Genomic DNA, 20,876 nt, shown 5'->3' with positions numbered 1-20,876 from the left:
GGATTAACCAAGGGAGCCACGGTGCCAGCCCTTTATATCATATAATTTTTCTTTCATTTTAATTTTTGAATTGATTTGAAGACACAAATTACACCTTACAGATGATAATATATTGTCATTTATGTTCATATATATATATATATATATATATATATATATAGCTTTTATTTTTACTTAGTGTGGAAAATCTTTATCATATGAAGCTTTTTAAAATCTTTATATAGTTTATTTATTTGAAAGGCAGAAGGATACAGACAGAATCAGAAAAAAAAGAGATCTATTCATTGGTTCACACTCCAAATGCCTGAAACAGCTGTGGCTGAGTCACACCAAACCCAGGAGACTGGATCTCAATTAGGGTTTCCCACATGGGTATCAGGGACACTCCTTCTTGAGCCATTACCACTGCTTTTTAGGGGGAGTATGAGCAGGAAGCTGGATCAGAAGCAGAGCAGGGACTTGAACCCAGGAACTCTGATATGAGTTGCAGTTGCCCTAAGTGGTATCTTAACCACTATATCCAAAGCCCTCTGCTGAAGCTTTATTTGTGTTTTGTAAATAATGTTTAAAAAGTTCTTGAAATAACTACTATAATGAAGATATTTTCTATAACCACTTTAACTTCAGTTTTTAGCACAGTGGCCTTTTTTCATTTAAGATTAATTTTATGTTGTAACTTAGAGATCAATATTTATATATTTTCCTATGAATAGCTGCTTTTAAAACAATGTGAAAAACATGGTCTTCCACTGATTTTTAATAGCTCCTTTGTTCCTCATCAACTGCATACATATGAGGAGATCTAACAGTCTAATTTCTTTTCTCCACTCTGTTCCATTGGTGTCATATCTCTGCATGACTCCAGCATTACAGTGATTAACCAATATTGGAAAATAATTGGAAAAGCCCATACTCCATCTCCTCCATTCCTTTTCTTCTTCAGTATCCCTTGTCCTTTCTAGACTGTTCTTTATTCAGTTGATTCATAGGTAACATTTTCAGAACACTGTGTTACAATTTTGCTTACAATTATATTACTTTTAAAAGAAATATTACTTCCAAAAACAATTTCTGACGATTGCAACATCTCTTTTTAGTTATGTAAATCTTGTTCTATGATATTTAAAATCACAAAACACAGTAAAACATGAAGAAAAGATTCTAAAATCTGCATGAGAGAAACGCTAGATTACTTTCAGAGGATCTCTAAGTAGACTCACAGCTGACTTCTCAGCAGAAACCTTACTGGCTAGAAGAGAACGGTGAGGCAAAGTCCAAATCTTAAGTGAAAAAAGCTGTCATCCTAAAATACTGTACCCTGCAAAGCTCTCATTTATGAATGTAGATGAAATAAAGACCTTCCAAAACAAACAGAAATTGAAAGAATTTGTCACTACTTGCCCAGCATTACAAAAGATACATAAAGATGTGCTGCACACAGAAACATAGTCATCACCATTAAGGAATGTGAAGGCAGAAATTCTCCCAGTAAAAGTACAAAGGAAATCCAAAGTAAACAATAGGAATATTTATGTAAAAATGGTAAGTCCAAGTTGTTACTTATAAATAGGCACCTTGAATGTAAATGGCCTCAATTCTCCAGTTAAAAGGTACAGACTGGCTGAATGGATTGAAAAACAAGACACTTCTATTTGCAGCCTATAAGAAACATATCTCACCAACAAAGATGAATGTAGATTGAAAGTGAAAGTATAGAAAAAGATACTCCACAATAACAGAAACCAATAAAAAAGCAGGTGAAGCCATCCTAATAACAGACAAAATAGACTTTAACACAAAAACTGTTAAAAAGACACAAAGAAGGGCATTATGTAATGATTAAGGATCAATGCAACAGGAAGATATGACTATGATAGCTTTTGTGACTACATTTGCAATCATTTTTAATGTTATCTTTTATAATTTATAGATTCATTGCTGTAGATGTATAAAATTATAGGGAAATGGTAGACTTTTTTGAAGGTAAACCTTGTATACAGAATGTGCTGAACTTACGAACTCTAACACAATTTAGAATTTCTTGCACTTGGAAAAAATCTAAGGCTTATCAGTAAGTTTTACATCATCTATTGGCTGTGGCAGCTCATTAGACATTCTTATCATGTTAATCAAGATGAAATAAACCTAGGAGTGGATGGAAATATTCAAATTTGTTAATGTGTTTATTTCAATTATAATGTCTTTTGTCTGCTTGAACTTTCTCTGTCTCAGTGACATGCATTAAAATTTTTGGTATGCCTTAATGTTTTAATTTTCCTAATTAGGTTAGTTTTTGTTCTGCATATTTTACATAATGAAAATTTATTCTTATAATTGTTATATATTTTTAACATTGTTCCTTTTACACTATATCACTCCTTTCACCTTTCAATATTCTTTGCTGTACGACATGTATATTAATAGTACTATATTATTATATACAACTCTTTTGATTATTATGAATTTTCCATGTTATCCCTGTTGTCTCTCCCATTTTTCAAAAATTATGTATTTTCATTTTATTTTAAAGATAGACAGACAGACAATGAGATATCTTTCATCTCCTAATTTACTCCCCAAATGCCTGTAACAGCCAGGGTTTGCCCAACCTGAAGCCAGGATCCTGGATCCCTAACAGAGTCTTCCACTTGGGTGGCAGGAACCCAAGTATTTGAGCCATCATATGCTGCCTCTCAAGATACACATTATTAGGAAGCTGGATTGGAAATAGAGGATGTAGAACTCAAATCAGGCACTCCCACAAAGGGATGCCAATATTCCAAGGGGCAACTTAACCCCTGAGCCAAATGCCCATCCCTTTCTATCATTTTTTATCATTGAGTGCCAGTTTGTTCTAATGCATTTTTACAGCAGCATAATGGATTTAAAATCTATGTTGCATTTTTATTAACAAAAATTTATTATCTTTGTTCTTATTAAGACAATTTTTCTAATTTCTATTATATTTGCTATTTTCTGCTTGTTATGTTTTCCTTGTTGCCTTTTGGTTTTCCTCTGAAATTTTTTATCAGCATTTTGTGTTTAAATATTTGTGTTTTTAATTATTTTAAAAGAAAAGTGTCAGAGAGAGAGAGAGGGAGAGCAAGAGAGAGAGAGACAAGGAGAGAGAGAGAACTTCCTCTACATGTTCACTCATCAGATGGCTACAACAGCTAGACCTGGTCTCGGCCAAAGCTAGGAGCCAGGAACTGGATATCCCACATGTGAGGCAAGGGGCCCAAGAATTTGGGCCATCTGCTGCTGCCTTCCTAGACACATTAGAAGGAAGTTGAACTGGAAGCAAAACAGCCAGGACATGAACAGAAACTCTGATTTGGGATGCCAGTGTCACAGGAATCTGCATAACATCCTACATCACAACTCAAACACCCTGGATTTTCATTATTTTCTTTCCTCATCCAGTTTGGAAGCCCTACATTATATATTACATACTTTCAAATATATAAACTTAAAGATAAACATATGCCATATATGCACAACCTTTATTAAATTATGAAATTATTCATTGATTGCTCTTTTAGAATATGATAATTATGTTATTTTTATTTTTATTTTTTTGACATGCAGAGTTAGGCAGTGAGAGAGAGAGACACAGAGAAAGGTCTTCCTTCCGTTGGTTCACCCCACAAATGGCCACTATGGCCAGTGCACTGTGCTGATCCGAAGTCAGGAGCCAGGTGCTTCTCCTGGTCTCCCATGCAGGTGCAGGGCCCAAGGACTTGGGCCATCCTCCATTGCCTTCCTGGGCCACAGCAGAGAGCTGGCCTGGAAGAGGAGCAACCAGGACAGAACCGGCACCCCAACCGGGACTAGAACCCGGGGTGTCGTCGCAGCAGGCAGAGGATTAGCCAAGTGAGCCACTGTGCCGGCCGATAATTATGTTTTAATATCAGACTGAATAAAGCCTTCCAAAAATTCTCATTATTTATTTCCAGAATTTTAGTGCTACCTTTTTAAAGGTACAAAATTGTTACTCTTTATTTTTAACCTTGATAATTAAATAATTTACCAATATATCTTATCTATATCAATATTTACCATTTTTCTTGATTCCTACTTTATCCTTTGCTCAAGTTCACTCTTTTCTTGAATTTTGCTTGAAAACTTGTAATTCACTCAGCACTTGCATAAGAGAAAATACAGGATCTGGTGTTGAGGCTTAGTGAGTAAAGCTGTTGCCTGCAGTGCCAGCGTCTCATAAGGGTGCTAGTTAAAGTGTTGAGTCCAAGCTGCTGCACTTTTGACCCAGCTCCCTGCTAATGCACCTGGGAAAGCTGCAGAAGACGGTCCAAGTACTTGGGCCTCTGTATCCATGTGGGAAACCCAGAAGAAGCTCCTGGCTCTTGGCTTCAGCCTGGCCTGGCCCTGGCCATTGTGGCCATTTGGGGAATCAACCAGCAGATCAAAGATCTCCCTCTCTCGTTCTCTCTCACTCTCTCTCTACATCTTCTCTCCCTCTCTGTAACACTGCCTTTCAAATAAATATTTTTTTAAAAAAAGAGAGAAACTACAACACTTTTGATCGTTTGTCAATAGATGCTGAGTATAAAACTGTAGACTGATGAGTTTTGCACTCTACAATTGAACATTACTGCTATATTCATTTTGCCGCATTCCATGGATAGTGAAGAGTCTGCTTTCACATCTGCTCTGGTCTCATTGTTTAATATCTTACCACACCACCCTCACTGGTCTTTTTCAACCTTTGATATTCATCATTTTAACTTACCTGTCTAGGTTTAACCTATTTTTTAATTTTCAGACTTCAGCTTGAATTTGAAAAAATCCAGCTACTGTACTCTAAGTGCTGTTTATTTTTCTCATGCTGTTTAATCTTGACTTTGAGAACCCTGCATTACAAGTAACCATGCCCCCAATATCATCCACTACAATAAACATATGAACCCAATGGTTATGATATCAGAGAGAGAAAGGGTAAGGGAAGCAAGGACTCAGCTTGCAATCTGGACTAAAGTCTATGTTTTTCTCTGTGGCATTGTTTCTCTTATCAGCTGGTTAGGCTGCAAGATTTGCAAACGATCTGGCCATCATACTTTGTTTCACCTATTTCTTGTTGGTGTCTCCAGGTTGGAGTGCCTAAAAGAACACGGGTGCTAGTTTTGATTCTGATTCCCTAATTTCCTGTCATGAGAGACTTCGACCTGCAACAGGTGCTTTGATGAGTATTACAATGAAGTAATCTGCTGGAGTTATTCTCTATTTCCTCATCTGCAATATAGACATGACATTATGGCCTAATTAATGTGACTCTTATGGTGTTAAAGAAGTAAATATGTTCAACGTGCTTAAAGAGTGTCTCCTAGATATATGCTCCCTCTTCAACTCAGTTGCATCAATCTCTCAATTATACTATTGTGTTCTTTCATTCTTTGATTTCTGCTTACCAAGACTACTGTAATAATTCCCTAAATGACATGCATGTATCCAGGGTCTTCTTACTGTTAAACATCCTCCACAATGACACCATAATTCCTTTCAGAACTGCAAATTAGTGCACATCACTACTATCAAAAATCTTCTAGTGGCTTCTAATTATTGTCGTACGTACACCTCAGCATGACCATCTTCAACTTCTGACCCCAAATTTGTTTTTCAGATATCTTCAATCCATGATTGTTCATGTAGCTCTCTTTGTTTTCCTGGCTCAGTTACTAAACTGTTGCTTTTCTCTCTCCTCTGTGCCCATGTCCACATTGCTACCCTTTAGAACGAGCTATCCGATCCTGTTCACTTAGATGATTACCCATTCCCTAAAGATCATTGCCAACATCTGCTTTTCCCAATGATATTTCTAGTCCCATTCCTCAGGCTCAGGTCCAGGTTCCATGTTTTTGACTGATGAAAACAGACTTATTAGTATTTACTCCTCTGTATTGAGATTGTTCATTTTGTTGTCTGTTTCATTGATTCTGGAGTGAACTCTTTGAGGGTAGGAACAAAGTGCTGTTAATCTCTGTATCCAAAAAGTAATCACTTGGTACATAGTGGGAAGGCTCAACAAATATTTGCCAAATTCATGAATAAGTGATTCACTTATTAAATTTCAACAAATGATTCACATTGCGGCATGTGGAATAAAGATGGGTACTAATAATGCTTTAGATTTTAGATGTATTTTTCATATTTCCATATAATTTAAAATGTAAGAAGGGAGCATTCACCTTGTGACAGACAACTTGCTCCAAGCTATGAGTCCAATAAAGAATAAAAGACAATTTTGATTCTTATGATTTTCACAAAAATATTAAAAGAAACAGTAAATTGTCCTTTAGTGGAACATAGTTATTTTGTGCCTTAAAATAAACAATGATTTCATGAAATCTTGATTCTGTTAGAGTCCTAGTTCTTTTTGTCTATCTACTCCTCTGACGTAAATGCTTCATAAAGGTACTACAGCCAGCCGAGCCTCTGTCTACCCACTTCCATCATCTGCACCTTTGTGCCCTTAATAGAGTATGGCCACCCTCATCCCTTCAGCTCACATGTGCCATTCCTATTAATTTCTGAGAACGGCAACCACCAAAGCAATAAGAGTGAATTTAATTTAAAAAGTGCAATCATGTTCTGCCTTGTGCTGAACTGGACTAGGAATTATTTGTGACTGTGATTTAGCATTATTTCTGGGGGGAGAGTCTCCCTGTTTAATACTAATAGTCTTCCCAGGAAGTTTCATTAAAGTGAACTGCAATTTTTATTGCTCAGGATTTAACAAACTCCAATCTAAAGTCTCAGTGCCACTTTCTTCCAGCCTCCCAATCTCAGATGGAATTCTAAATTCTAACAATGTCAGCGCAGGACTCAGCCCATCACCCAAGTTTCCTGCTAATCTCATCCACTAGAGGCCTTGCACCTCTTCCTTTCTCGTGAGTGCCTTTCTCTTGAAATTTCTCTGCTCAACACTCCTGACAACAACCTGTCTGCAGATGCACCAACAGCTGCTCCTGCTGAAAAATGGGCTTGTCTCTCTCATGGGGGCTATGATTTCTGGCATATGCATGCCTCCTACTGTCTCTTTGGTTTTAAAGCAATTTTCAGCACACCTGCTTGCTTGAACTTTACTGACAAGCCCTCTTAAGAGTTCACTGAAGAAAAAAATATCCGTTTCCCAGATACTTCCTTGTAATTCTGAATTTCACTTTAAATCTCCCAGTAAAGTGTTTATTCCTGCAGATGGAGAGAAAAATCTGTATTGAGACGGTCCCCTTGCCTCAGGCTGGATCTCATCAGCTCTCATATAACAGAAGCCAGAGAAAGGGATGATCCATTAAGGAAAAAAGGCCAACATGTTCCTACAGCCAAAATCGGTCCTTGGAGTACATTTCCCACTGCCATGTCCAGTCTAGGTTTAACCATCACCTAAGAGATGAAGTTCTCCAATTGAATGATTCTGTGATTTTGATTTTGACTCTTTAACATTTTCAACCCAAGTCAATCTCTTAGAAATACTATTCAGCTTATATTTATTCTATTTCCTAGCCCTAATTGCCCTTTGGATTATGTAGAGGGATCATTTTTTAATGAATTAAACATGAATTAGCTTTTGAATAGGGCCAGGACTCAGTTATCTCCTTTAAAATGGTGACTGCCAACCTCACCTGATTGTTTTGAAAATTCTTTGAATGATAAAAACATTTCCATTAATAGGATTGTTCATTGCAATTATATAGGTTTTAAATTCAACTCAACTCTCTTTTCCACTTCAAAATCACTGAAAAACACTTGCGCTGTATTTATAAAATAGGAAAATGATATTTTAATATTTGGCTTCTAGGGCCAGTGCTGTGGTGCAACAGGTTAAGGTGCCACCTGCAATTCCAGCATCCAATATGAGGGAAAGATGGAGTCCCAGCAGCTGTGCTTCAGGGCCAGCTCCCTCCTAATGCATGTGGCAAAGCAGCAGAGGATGGTCCAAGTTCTTTGGCCCCTGCTACCTATATAGTCCCTGTCACCCAGTTGGATTTCCTGGCTTTCAGCTTCAGTTTGGCCTACTCTCTGTTGTGGTCATTTGGGGTGTAAACCAGTGGATGGAAGATTCTGTGTGTGTATGTGTCTCCATTTCTTTGTGTAACTCTGTCATTCAAATAACTAAATAATTCTTTTAAAATATTAATGGCTTCCATAGCCCTGGCAACTCATGACTAGAGCCTAGGGAGATTACTGACGCCATGAACAGGAGTGTCAAATTGTTAAGTCAGCAACAGAAGTCACTGTGTACTTACATCCCATGTGGGATCTGTCCTTAATGTGTTGTTTAATGTGCAGTGATGCTATAACTAGTACTGAAACAGTATTTTTACACTTTGTGTTTCCACGTGGGTACAAACTGATGAGATCTTTACTAATTATATACTGAATTGATCTTCTGTATATAAAGATAATTGGAAATGAAAAAAAAAAACCTGGTGTTAAATTGGAAATGGCATAGAAAATTAATTAATTAAAAAAATATTATGTAGGATCTCTGTCTTTAATGTGCTGTACACTCTTATTTAATGCTATAACTAGTACTCCAACAGTATTTTTTTTCACTTTGTGTTGCTATATGGGGGAAAACTGTTGAAATCGTTACCTAATATATACTCAACTGATCTTCTGTATATAAAGAGAATTGAAAATGAATCATGATGTGACTGGAAGGGGAGAGGGAGCGGGAAAGGGGAGGGTTGTGGGTGGGAGGGAAGTTTTGGGAGGGGGAAGCCATTGTAACCCATAAGCTGTACTTTGGAAATTTATATTCATTAAATAAAAGTTTAATAAAAAATATTAATGGCTTTTAACTTACGAACTTGTTGTCATCCTGTCTCGGATGGTTCAGCGTAACTTTTTATCCCTCACTAGCCAACCTTCTTCTCTTAACTGACTGTCCACTAGCTACATTATCTTTTTACTGGCCCTTTCAGGTTTATTTTCAGCTTTCAATTAATCATGTAAACTTCTCAAAAAGAGTTCTACCTCTGTAATGTGGCACCACCTCCCGTAAGTCCCCTCAGGAAGTCGGCTGACTCCTTTGCCCATTCAGAAACCTGGCTCTGCTGAAGGAGCACTCTTTCTCCAGGAGGAGAGCATTTCTCTTCTGGCTAAGCCAAAGGATGGGAAACAGAGGAAGTCAAGGCTGACTTCTAAATCCTTGAGAATCGTTTGTAAGAATGGGGAGGATGCTAACTGTGAGATTTTGCAAGCACAACTGGCATTGGGAAGGTGACTTACCCAGAGAAAACCCATTACTTTACTACAGCCTTGCTATGTTCTTCATTTTTCTTTCCATGGTAAATATAACATAGATAGAACATTTATACTCTTTTCCTTCAGTGTCCCTGAAAATTGTTCATTACTATTCAGGGTTTCACCAGTGGTAAAAAGCTTATTCTACATATTCCCAGAGAGCTAATGCTGTAGAATGCACCTGATATGACTGCCCATTGCATTGATATTCATATTTAGTACGCAATGGCGAGTCATTTCTGAGGAAGGGAGCTCCGTTTGCTCTGTAATGCCCTGAGACAGTCCTGTATCTCCTGCTGCGGCTCCTGACAGATCTTATAAAAGATCGTAAATTACTATCTGTTGAAATATATGAATTTAATGGATTCCATTAATGCACACCTGCACAGAAGAGATTTCAGAAGCCCACAGATATGATCAGTCAAACAGGTTTAATAGTTATTAATTACAGAAGCGGACTATTTATCCCCTGCCTACATAGAAATCTGCAAGTAGTGTAATACTCACACTTCAAGGCTTTCTGGATGGAAGAAAGAAAATGGGCTTTGGTTGAAAGGATCAAACACTTATTTCAGCTAATGCATTTCCATGCTGGGACTTTTTTATTTATTTATGAGAGGTCACTACTTTTATGTGTGGATTTTAAGAAATTTATGTCATGGAGAGGTTCCTCCCACCCCTGCCAAGAATCATTTTTAAACAGCTTTGACCAGTGTTTAATATAGGCCACTTCTGTTTACCTCTAGGTGCATGAAAATCAAAATGTTTAGATAAAAACCTGAACAAACCTTTCAGTGAAGCAGAGGAAGGGAGATCTCTGTCATCTGCCTCTTTCTCTCTGTCAGTGTCTCTCCCTCTCACATACATTTTAATAATTAAAAAAAATGGTGAGGCATGGTGTTTAGCATGAAGTGTCTATCAACAGTAACCTTGGCCAGTCCAGAGACAAAGATCCCACCATCTTCACATAACAATAATCCTAGTAATGACACAACTTTTACTACATGCTAGAAATTTGTAAGGCACATACTAGCATTACCCTCATTTCATAGGTGTGGAAATTAAAGCATTAGGAGATGAAGGGTCTCACCCTTGATCCAATACCTAGTCATCTAGAGCTTGGATATGAGCTGGCTGTTGATGGACTCCATGTTAAAGAACATGCAATGCTGCCTCCCAGCCATGATGAAAGACCTTCATGTATGTCCATATTTCTATTCTAATAATGATGACTTTTATCTACCTGAACACAAATTTTGTGGCACGGATTAGAGGCTCATGCCTTATAAAGGTTAGAATACTCTTTAATACACAAAGTCTCTAAGTCTACAATAATCTGACGACAGACATGATATGGCCAAGAATCATGTCTAAGTACTGGACTAACCATGATACTCTTCTCCAATTCCAGAACCGGGAAACTGTGATGTACATCCCTTACTACACACCTGCATGCTGGGTCCAATATCTACATATTTGACTGGATAATGTATATCAGATATCCTTTATCTGATAGTATTTCTGTGGTTTACTAACTTGGTCACCCCATACCCTGACCTAGTCCAAATTGAAGTACATTTACTTCCCCATTCTGTTGTCTGTTGGTAAAAATCATTTATATTTTAAGAACCACATTGAATATCATCTTCTCCATAAAGCTTTTGTCTCTCCCCAGGCAGAAGTAAACACTCCCTCTTGTGTCTCCCTGTGCATGCTGCATATACTTCTACCATAGTACCTATAATGTTTTGTTGGCCTGATCTGTTTACACAACTGGTTTTCCCTACTAAATTGAAAGGTGCTTGAGTGTAAGGACAACTTACCCTCAATAGCCACATGTATGACTAACACATAGTAGGTGCCCAGAAATTAGTCAGGAGCTAGAGAACAAATGGATGTAAATTCATAGAGATGTATGAAAAACATTTTCGGATGATGTGGCAGAAGGCAAATGTGATGGAGGCATTTTCTCCTCCTCTAAAGAGCTGAAAGAATGTACCTAGTTTATAAACAAATCATTCTTTCAAGAACAGCCCGGTAACTGTCTCAATAAGTGAAGGACATATATTAGAAAGGTATTACACTTGCTGTTGACATTTCATTTCCTGACTTTTTTATGTGTTCATACAGCTGCAATAACCTTGCTCCTACTATCCTAGTGATAGGGAAAACCATTTCTATGCATAAAGCTTCTGTGTGTACAAGTCTGGCTTAGAGGAGGTGGATTTCGTGATTGGTCATAACTGTGAGTTGCCCAGCTTCAACTTTCTTGGCACAAGTATATGCAAAAAAAATCACTGAGTGAGTTTTATGTTGTGCCAGGCCATATTGAATCTATTTAAATAGCATATTATTTGGCACACATGTGGTTGTGGATTTTCATATCCTTTAATTTTACCAGAAAATTAATCCTACGGAGAAAGTCAAAAGTGTATTATCACCAATTTTCTGACTCTGAAAACCAAAATGATAGTTAGTGATAAAGCCAGCCCCAACACCTGGTAATTCTAACTTCACATTCTGTCTTCTCCAAGAGGCAAAATGGTTTCCTAAATGGAATCTCTATTGTGAGAGAGAACCAATAGCTAAATTCAGCCTATGGTTCAAACAGTAAATATCTTTGGGCATAAAATAACAAAGAATAAAGTTCTCATTTCATAGATGGGTATATCTGAACTGTGTTAGAGTGGAGAATGTTCCAACATGTCCAGATACTTGACACTCTTTGTCATTATCTTTATTATTGACATTATTGTCATCATCACCATTGCTAGAAATTTTATATTTCACAATTCTTATAAAACATTCATTTATATCATACTCTCTAAAGTACACAAATCCTCCTACTATAAATACAATAGTTATTGTACCCATTTTTCATTTAAGGGAATTGAAACCCAGATTTGTTATGGGATTCAACAGGTTTGAGTCTTTTTTCTTTGACAAATGGAACAAAAAGATGTTTATTTTGGTATCAAAAATTTTGCACAGAGTTTTTGCAAAAGCCACATTTCCATGAATTTCTTTAAAACCCCCTTGTATGTGTCCTGTCTCTGAGTTGACATCACTAACGGTGTGAGCACCCGGAGCTCCTGTTGTAGCCTCAGCTCCCCACAACCCCCCTCCATGAGGGCCCTGTCCCATTGCCCACGGAGTGCTCCCCTCTGTTCTCCTTAATTACTGAAACCAATCGGCTGTATTTGTGGACTGAGTTATTATTATTATTATTTTTAATTAATAAATAAAATTTTACAAAGTACAACTTTTGAATTGTTGTGGCTTTTTTCCCCCATAACCACCTTCCCACTTGCAACCATCCCATCTCCTGCTCCCTCTCCCATCCCATTCTTCATCAAGATTCATTTTCAATTATCTTTACATACAGAAGATCAACTTAGTACATACTAAGTAAAGATTTCAACAGACTGTACCCACACAAAATATAGAGTACTGTTCAAGTAGTAGTTTTAACATTAATTCTCATAGTACAACACATTAAGGACAGAGATCCTACATGGGGAGCAGGTGCACAGTGACTCCCGTTGTTAATTTAACAATTGGCATGCTTATTTATGACGTCAGTAATCACCCAAGGCTCTTGTCATGAGCTGCCAAAGCTATGGAAGCCTCTTGAGTTCACCAACTCTGATCTTATTTAGACAAGGCCATATCAAAGTGGAATTTCCTTCCTCCCTTCAGAGAAAGGTAGCTCCTTCTCCAATGGCCCATTCTTTCTGCTGGGAAATCATTCACCGAGATTTTTCATTCAGGTCATTTTTGCCACAGTGTCTTGGCTTCCCATGCCTGTGAAACTCTCATGGGCCTTTTTGCCAGATCAGAACGCCTTAAGGGCTGGTTCTGAGGCTGGAGTCCTGTTTAGGGCATTTGCCACTCTATGAGTCTGTTGTATAATGGATTGGTCTTGATATTCGGTATGCTAACTTAAATTACATGCTCACAGAATTCTTGTAACCTCAGACTTTCCCAAGAGGATCTTCTAACTATATTCCAACATTTTCCATGTGGAATGGAGAGAGTGCTTAAGGCCCCAACACATGGAATCTTCTCAATAACCCTTTGTCATATGCAAGCATCAAAGCTACATCCAAGGCTATGTTAAAAAAAATAAATAAATAAATAAAACATATGGTTCAATGGTTAACAAGGTGTTTGGGGTGCCCACATTATATATTCGAGTTTCCAAGATTACGTCCTGGCTCCAATTCTGGTTCTAGTTTTTGTTAATGCAGATTGTGGGAGGCAACAGTGAAGTGGTTGTGTCACTGCTGCATTTATAGGAGATGTGGAATGAGATTCCAGCTCCTGACTTCAGCTTGCCTGGCTCTGGGTGTTTCAGGAATTGAAAAAGTAAATCAACTCGTGAAAAATCTTTGTGTATGTGTGTGTATGTGTCTGTCTCTCTGCTTTCAAATCAATATAAATAAATGTTTAAAGAAAAGAAAGAAAGGAGACAGAATTCTTGTCCTAAAGATTCAAATTTGTTGGAATGATAATAAAAAGCAAAATTAAGATCTTCAAATCTGAAACTAAATACTACTATGGTTGAAAATAGATACCTAAATGTGCATGAAATCTAAGCAGAAAGAACTGTGAAAATTAAAACAATCGTCTATTAGTTCCTTGTAATTACAGAACTTTGGGAATGGATGATATTATACAAAAGTTTATGCTTAGATCCTGTTTTTCAGGGGCTTAACATGTTCCCATGGCTTCCCCTTCCTTAAAGAATAAAATCCAAAAAAACTGGACACTTTCATATTCTGGTCTTTCTACCTTCCCAATATTATCTTTCACTGTAGCAGGACTCTTTTTTATTTATTTGAAAGGCAGAGTTAGAGGAGAGAGAGAGAGAGAGAGAAAGAAAGAATCTTCCATTCCCTGGTTCACTGTCCAAATGGCCACAATGGCTGGGGCTGGGCTTATACAGAGCCAGGGGTCTCTTTCAGGTCTCTCACGCATATGCAGGGGCCTAAGTATTTGGGCCTTCTTCCACTGCTTTCCCAGTTGCATTGTCAGAGAGCTGGATAGAAAGTGGAGCAGCAGGGACTTGAACCATGCCCATAAGGGATGCTGGAGTCGCAGGTGACAGTTTTATCTGCTATGCCACTGTGGCGGCTTTGATAGCAGGGCTTATTATAAAACATTTCTTGCATTCACTTAGTCATAAAACAAAAAGCACATATTTTTTCATAATCTCTTTTTCCATTGCATATTCTTTGTATGCAGTGGCCTATTCTTGCTTTTGCCTATCTTAAAAGTCCTGATATAAGAATGGCCATCTCCAAAATACCTCCAAGGAAACCTGTAGAATTCCTTGTCTTTCCCTCCATTATAAGATTTTCATTCACTCATTGTTCTTTTTCACTGAAATGTGAGAACTTTGAGTATTAGAAGTCAAGGGAATATAACCTATTTGATCTTTATAGACACATTGCTGTGGCCAGTACCTGTCATGTGTTTGTTGAATGAATAATGAATGAATCTTATGAATCATAGAGGGCAACTGTATCGTTAAATCAAACATATGGTTTCTTTTTTTAAAAAGATTTTTTATTTATTTATTTCCAAGGTAGAATTACAGACAATGAGAGGGAGAGACAGAGAGAAAGATCTTCCATGTATTGGTTCACTCCCCAATGGTCACAATGGCCGGAGCTGCGCCCATCAGAAGCCAGGAGCTAGGTGCTTCTTCCTAGTCTCCCATGTGGGTGCAGGGGCCCAAGCACTTGGGCCATCTTCTACTGATTTCCTAAGCCATAGTAGAGAGCTGGATTATAAGAGGAGCAGCCGAGACAAGATGCCAGCACTGCAGGCAGAATATTAACCTACTGAACCACGGCGCCGGTCCCTAACAAATGGTTTCAAATACAGAAATTTCATCTACATTCATAATCAAGAGGCAGTGTTTTCTACTTAGCCTATATTCCACAATTGGATGACTACTGCCTCAAAACAAACAATAACCCAAATAACCTTATAATTTTTCTATTACATTCATATACATAACATCTTTAGAAATAATCAAAGTTAGTAATTGCAACTCTAAGTTTGCTAATCTGTAAAACATAGCAATTATTCATGCAGCTCTTTTAGGTACGACATAGCTACACACATTTTGGTTCTCTATTCCCTGGTTTCAGAAAACTTTGTCAGTATTTCATTTCAAATAGATTTCCGGGAGTCTGCTTGTAACTCTCCTGAACATTTCGTAGAAACAAGGAGAAAAAGTCAGAATTGGCCTGGAGCTCAGAGCATCTTAACATTGGGAAAGGGCTCAGAGGAGTCTTCTAAAAGTTAGAAGGGTAGATTATTATATTGCATTATTAATATGCAATGGATATGCATTTATTCATGTATGGTTGGTTCTACCTTTTCAACATTAAATTACTTTCTACCTTATGAAAACTTACTTCCAAATGCTTTTCTGAAGTGCAAATTGTCCAGGGAGAAAGGCAGTTCTGTAAGGTTGGTATTTGAGGCCAGCCCTAGGTAAAATAGTGAGGCAGCTGAAGTTGTTTCTTGGAATCTTTCCATCCTCCTTGCAAAAGGAAAGAACAAAAATAAAGAAAGCTCCATCGGCTAAAGTTTCAATGTCTTCATGGTATTTCTGTCACTCGTTGTCCTCATTGCATGTACACCCTCACTATTGCCCATTTGAGGGGTAAGGAAATGATAGGCATATGCTGCAGTAACAAACAGTTTCAGATTGCATGGGCTTAATGTGTTAAAACTGATTTCTTGCTCAAGCAAATTACTGAGAAGACAGAGAACTACACAAGGAACCTGTTCTCCTAGTGGCAACTTAGCAACTCAAGCTGCTTGAGGTTCTTTTCCTGCCATTTCAACACAGAGACTCCATAGGGAATAGAGTGCTTCAGGAGTGCCATTACCATACCTTATAAAAGAGGAGGGTAAAATGAAATGTCTGCAAATGTGGAGGGTTAGGGAGGAGAATTCAGTGTTGCAATTGCATTAATCTTATATTTATTCACAGCTTGGCAATAAGAAAAGCTCTCTGGGTCAGGCATATTCTACCATTGTGAACCTGACCCAATCATTTATCTTTTTTCTACACTAGTGGTACAATTCTCCAGATTTCATTTTCCTTCTTTATTAAAAGATGGAACAAATCCAGAGGACCACTACAGGACTTTTCAACTGGTGGTTGAAGAGTATGTATGTTCTCTCTCTGTGAAATTCTCAATTTGTTGAAAGTTTATTTATAACCTTTTTATTTGTTTAGAAGCCACAATGAGAGAGATAAAGGTGGGGGGAGGGAGGGAGAGAGGAAGAGAGGGAGAGAGAGAGAACCTTACAACCACTGTTTCACTCCCCAAGTGACCACAACAGTCAAAGCTGGACCAAATCAAAGCCAAGAGTCAAGAACTCCATACAGGTTTTCTGGATGGGTGTCAGGGACCTACATACTTGAGCCATCTTCTGCTGCCTTTCAGGGTGCGCATCAGTTAGCAGGACAGCAGATTGGAAGCAGAGGTGGGACTTGATCACAGGAATTCCAACATGGAATACAGGCATTCCAAGTGACAACACAACCTGCTGTATCACAATGCCAGCCTCCCTATCAACTTAATTTTTCTTTCTCTTCCTTGTTTTTATCATTCCCTCCCTCCTTTATTCCTTCCTTCCATCACTACCTACACCCTTCTTTCCTTCTATTACGATTTGTTTTAAAAGAACATTTTGGGCTGGTGTTGTAGCATAACGAGTAAAGCCACCTCCTGCAGTGCTAGCAACCCATATGGGTTCCAGTTCATGTCCTGCCTGCTTCACTTCTGATCCAGCTCTCTGTTGTGGGCTGAGAAAGCAGTAGAAGATGGCCCAAGTCCTAGAGCCCCTGCACCCACATGAGAGACCCAGAAGAAGCTCCAAGTTCCTGGCTTTGGACCAGCAAAGCTCTGGCCATTGTAGCCAATTGGGGAGTTTCCAGAGGATGGAAGACCTCTCTCTCTTCCTCTCCTCTCTCTGTGTAACTCTGACTTTCAAATAAATACATAAATCTTTTTAAATAAAGAACATTTGGAGACCTACAGCACACTGGCTCTGAGAGCCACTGAAAAACAAAAAGATGCTCAAACTTCATGATTCCTGCTGATTAAAAATGGAGGAAACGGACACATACACGGATAATTACATACCCATGAGGAGATGCCACAGTTCTTAACAATTAATCAGAAGGTCATTCATCAGGACTTCAGAGAGTAATTTGATTGTGTTTAACAAATCAGGAATGCTCTATGATGAAAATGTCAATATCTGAAATTAAAATGAAATTTCTTTCAGAGGAAGATCTAAAAATGCAAAGGAAGGAAGGAAGGGAGGGAGGGAAGGAGGGAGGGAGGGAAGGAGGGAGGGAGGAAGGGAGGTAGGGAGGAAGGGAGGTAGGGAGGAAGGGAGGTAGGGAGGGAGGGAGGGAGGAAAAGGTTAAATCAGGGCATTTCATGTCATATGTAGAGCAACTGATAGAAGTCAAAACTGGCTTAGAGAGGTGTCAGGAAGTAAGGCAGAGAGGCAGGGTGGTCTCAGATTGCGGTGAACCTGTGAGTACTAACAAGAAAGGGATTCAATACCCTCACAAGTTTTATGAAAGAAAATAACAGGCTGGAAGAGGAGCAAGCGGGACAGAATCTGGAGCCCCCACTGGGACTAGAACCTGGTGTGCTGGTGCCGCAAGCAGAGGATTAGCCTATTGAGCCGCGGCACCAGGAAGTGCAGTGAAGGATAGCCCAAGTCCTTGGGCCCTGCACCTGCATGGGAGATCAGGAGAAGCACCTGGCTTCTGGCTTCAGATCAGCCCGGTGCTCAGCGGCCATTGTGGGGGGGGGGGGGACCAACGGGGGGGGGGGAGGAAGACCTTTCTCTTTTCTCTCTCTCTCTCTCTCTCTCTCTCTCACTGTCCACTCTGCCTGTCCAAAAAATAAGAAAAGAAAAGAAAAGAAAAGAAAAGAAAAGAAAAGAAAAGAAAAGAACAGGCAAGGAGAAAGTGGAACTGATTTTGCAAAAATGTCACAAAAGCAAACAGCAACAATGTTAAGGCTTGTATAAAATGGAACAACTGGAGTCATTTAGAGCAGAAACATGTTTTAGGGGATTTGTCCTGCTTCATAAACCACTTCCTGAGTGTGTGTGTGCATGTGCGTGTATGTTTTGTGTGTGTGGGTGTGTGGGTGGGTGGTATAGGGGTGTTTTAGGAACTGTCCCAGGTTGTTGGGGTGGCTAATTTTACATTTCAGCAAAACAAGGCCATGGTGCCCCACAGTTTAGTGAAACACTCATCATGATGCTGCTATGATGATGTGTTGTAGATGGATTAACACTTACAATCAGTTGGCTTCAAGTAAAAATTACTCTTGATAATGTGTACTAGCCTCAATCAGTTGAATGTCTTAATGGCAAAATAACCAAGGTTTCCCAGAGAAGAAAGAGTTCTGCCTTATGACTTATAAAATAGAAATCCTGACAGGGTATGGATTGGATTTCAGACTTGCCAGCCCACACAATCACGTGCGCTAATTCCTCAAAATCCACCTACTTCTCTATCTGTACCCTTCCACCCACCCATTCTCCGACTGGTCTGTTTCTCCCAGTAATCGTCATAGAAACAGCCGAGAAAGGAAAAACAAAGAAAAAAATCTTAGATTCACTGCTGCAGGGTAAACCTAATTATGTCTTTGCATCCTTTGCTAAGACCAAGAGATACGATTTCAGTGTGTTTTTTTGGTAAATGATGAGCACTGACTTCTGAAATGCCATCTCTCACAGAAATTCCTCCTCCTCTGAACAACACACTTTGCTGCAACAAATATTTGCTCCACTTTTCTTTTGTCTTAAACTGCTGCTCGGATTTTGCTTGATTTACATCTTTATATGTTATCATCTCATCTCTCTCTAAAGATACTGCTGTGTCATGTGTAAAACCTCCCTTATCCCAAGTCCAGTTCTTTCAGAGGTATTTGCTGATACTATTTGAGAACACTTGTTCCAAATTCTGAATTCTTGGAATGTGCCCCAGAGGACCTCCCCCCACCAAAGCATGAGGAGGCACTGACAGAACAGGAGAGGATTCTCCCACCTCTCCAGCAACAATGGCTGCTGAGGCGGGGAGGGCCTCCTTGCACGAAAGGAACACCCATCTGTCTAGGTGTATCACAGACCCACTTCTACTGTTTCCCATGAGTGCTCTCATCTCACTCTGCACAGAATAAGTGATATGACTGACAACTGAGAAGCTTAGCCAATCCATTTCCACAGACACTTCAATTTGGACTACAGCATAATCATACCCCAAATCAGATTGAGCATCTTCTTGTCTCTGAAATAGTGAATATTCAGATACAAAAATGATCAATTTAGCATATGCTCTTTGTTTGTCTTTGCCTTTGTTTGCAAACTTCTCAGAGGCAAATGTGTTAATAAAATTTGTAACAAAGGGTATCTAGATCAGGAGATTAGAACTGTCTCTCTTTTTATAAATGGATTCTTCATCTCACATGTCTTATGAAGGCATTGTGAGAAGCTGCATACATTGCAGTATGCTGGGAATGAAGTGGGTTTTTTTTTTTTTTTAATTGTTGCTCTAAGCCTTCTGAAAGATGTCTCTAGATGTTGTTTTCTTAGGACATGCAGTCTTCCATGTTGGTCAAGTTCCATTCCTGACCAATTCTAAGAATTGAATTTCTGTGTCACAAACAAAAGGCGATAGAACCTGAAAGAGAAAATGGTCTCTTTCTGCTGAATTTGCAGCTAGTGGTTCAATGAAAAAGTCCTGTTTGGGTGGAAAGCTGAAATACAGAGTTTGAGTGAAGTAAGTCTAGAACAGTATTCTTCATTGCCTACTTTAAAAGATCTACTTTCAAATGTGTTATCAGTAGCAATTTTAATTTCTTTGCCAAATAACAGTAATAACAATTATATTTCCCTGGTTAAAAATGGAGGAGTCATGTGTCTTTATGATTAATTCATGTTTTATTTTGAGCTCCATCCAGGGATATAGAAGTCTAGAAGTCTTAAGCAGATGGCATTTTTTTTTAGTTTTTAATTTTTATTTGAAAAGTGGGGTAAAATAGGTGTAGGGGGTTGGGTTGAGAGAGAGTGATCAATCTTCCACTCACCAGTTCACTCACCAAATGCCCATAACATCCATAACAGTCAAAGCCAGGACTGGAAATTCTGTCTAGGTCCCCTGTATGGGTGTCAAGGTATCCAAGTATTTGACCCATATTGTACTCCAACAGATCCATTTTTATTCTGTCAGTCTATCAGAATTTAAGAGATTATCATACTGGCAGGTGTAAGTAAGCAAGAGTTTGATGTTAGTATAAATTACTATGTATTTACATATATATGTGTGTATGAACACACACATATTATATATATATATATATATATATATATATATATATATATATATATATATAAAATCTCCACTATTTTACAAAGTTAAAAGTGACAAGCATGTAAATCTTAGGCTGTCTATGCATTTTTTCACAACTCACTTTTATATATATTAAGAGAGAATTATAAAAAGGGGGAGCATTTTAGGCAATTATATATTATTACTAACTAAATATCAA

The sequence above is a fragment of the Lepus europaeus genome, chromosome 9, assembly GCF_033115175.1.
Source record: "Lepus europaeus isolate LE1 chromosome 9, mLepTim1.pri, whole genome shotgun sequence".
NCBI classification, from domain to species: Eukaryota; Metazoa; Chordata; class Mammalia; order Lagomorpha; family Leporidae; genus Lepus; species Lepus europaeus.
The sequence above is the reverse complement of the archived record's forward strand: the minus strand, read 5'-3'. Positions refer to the sequence as shown.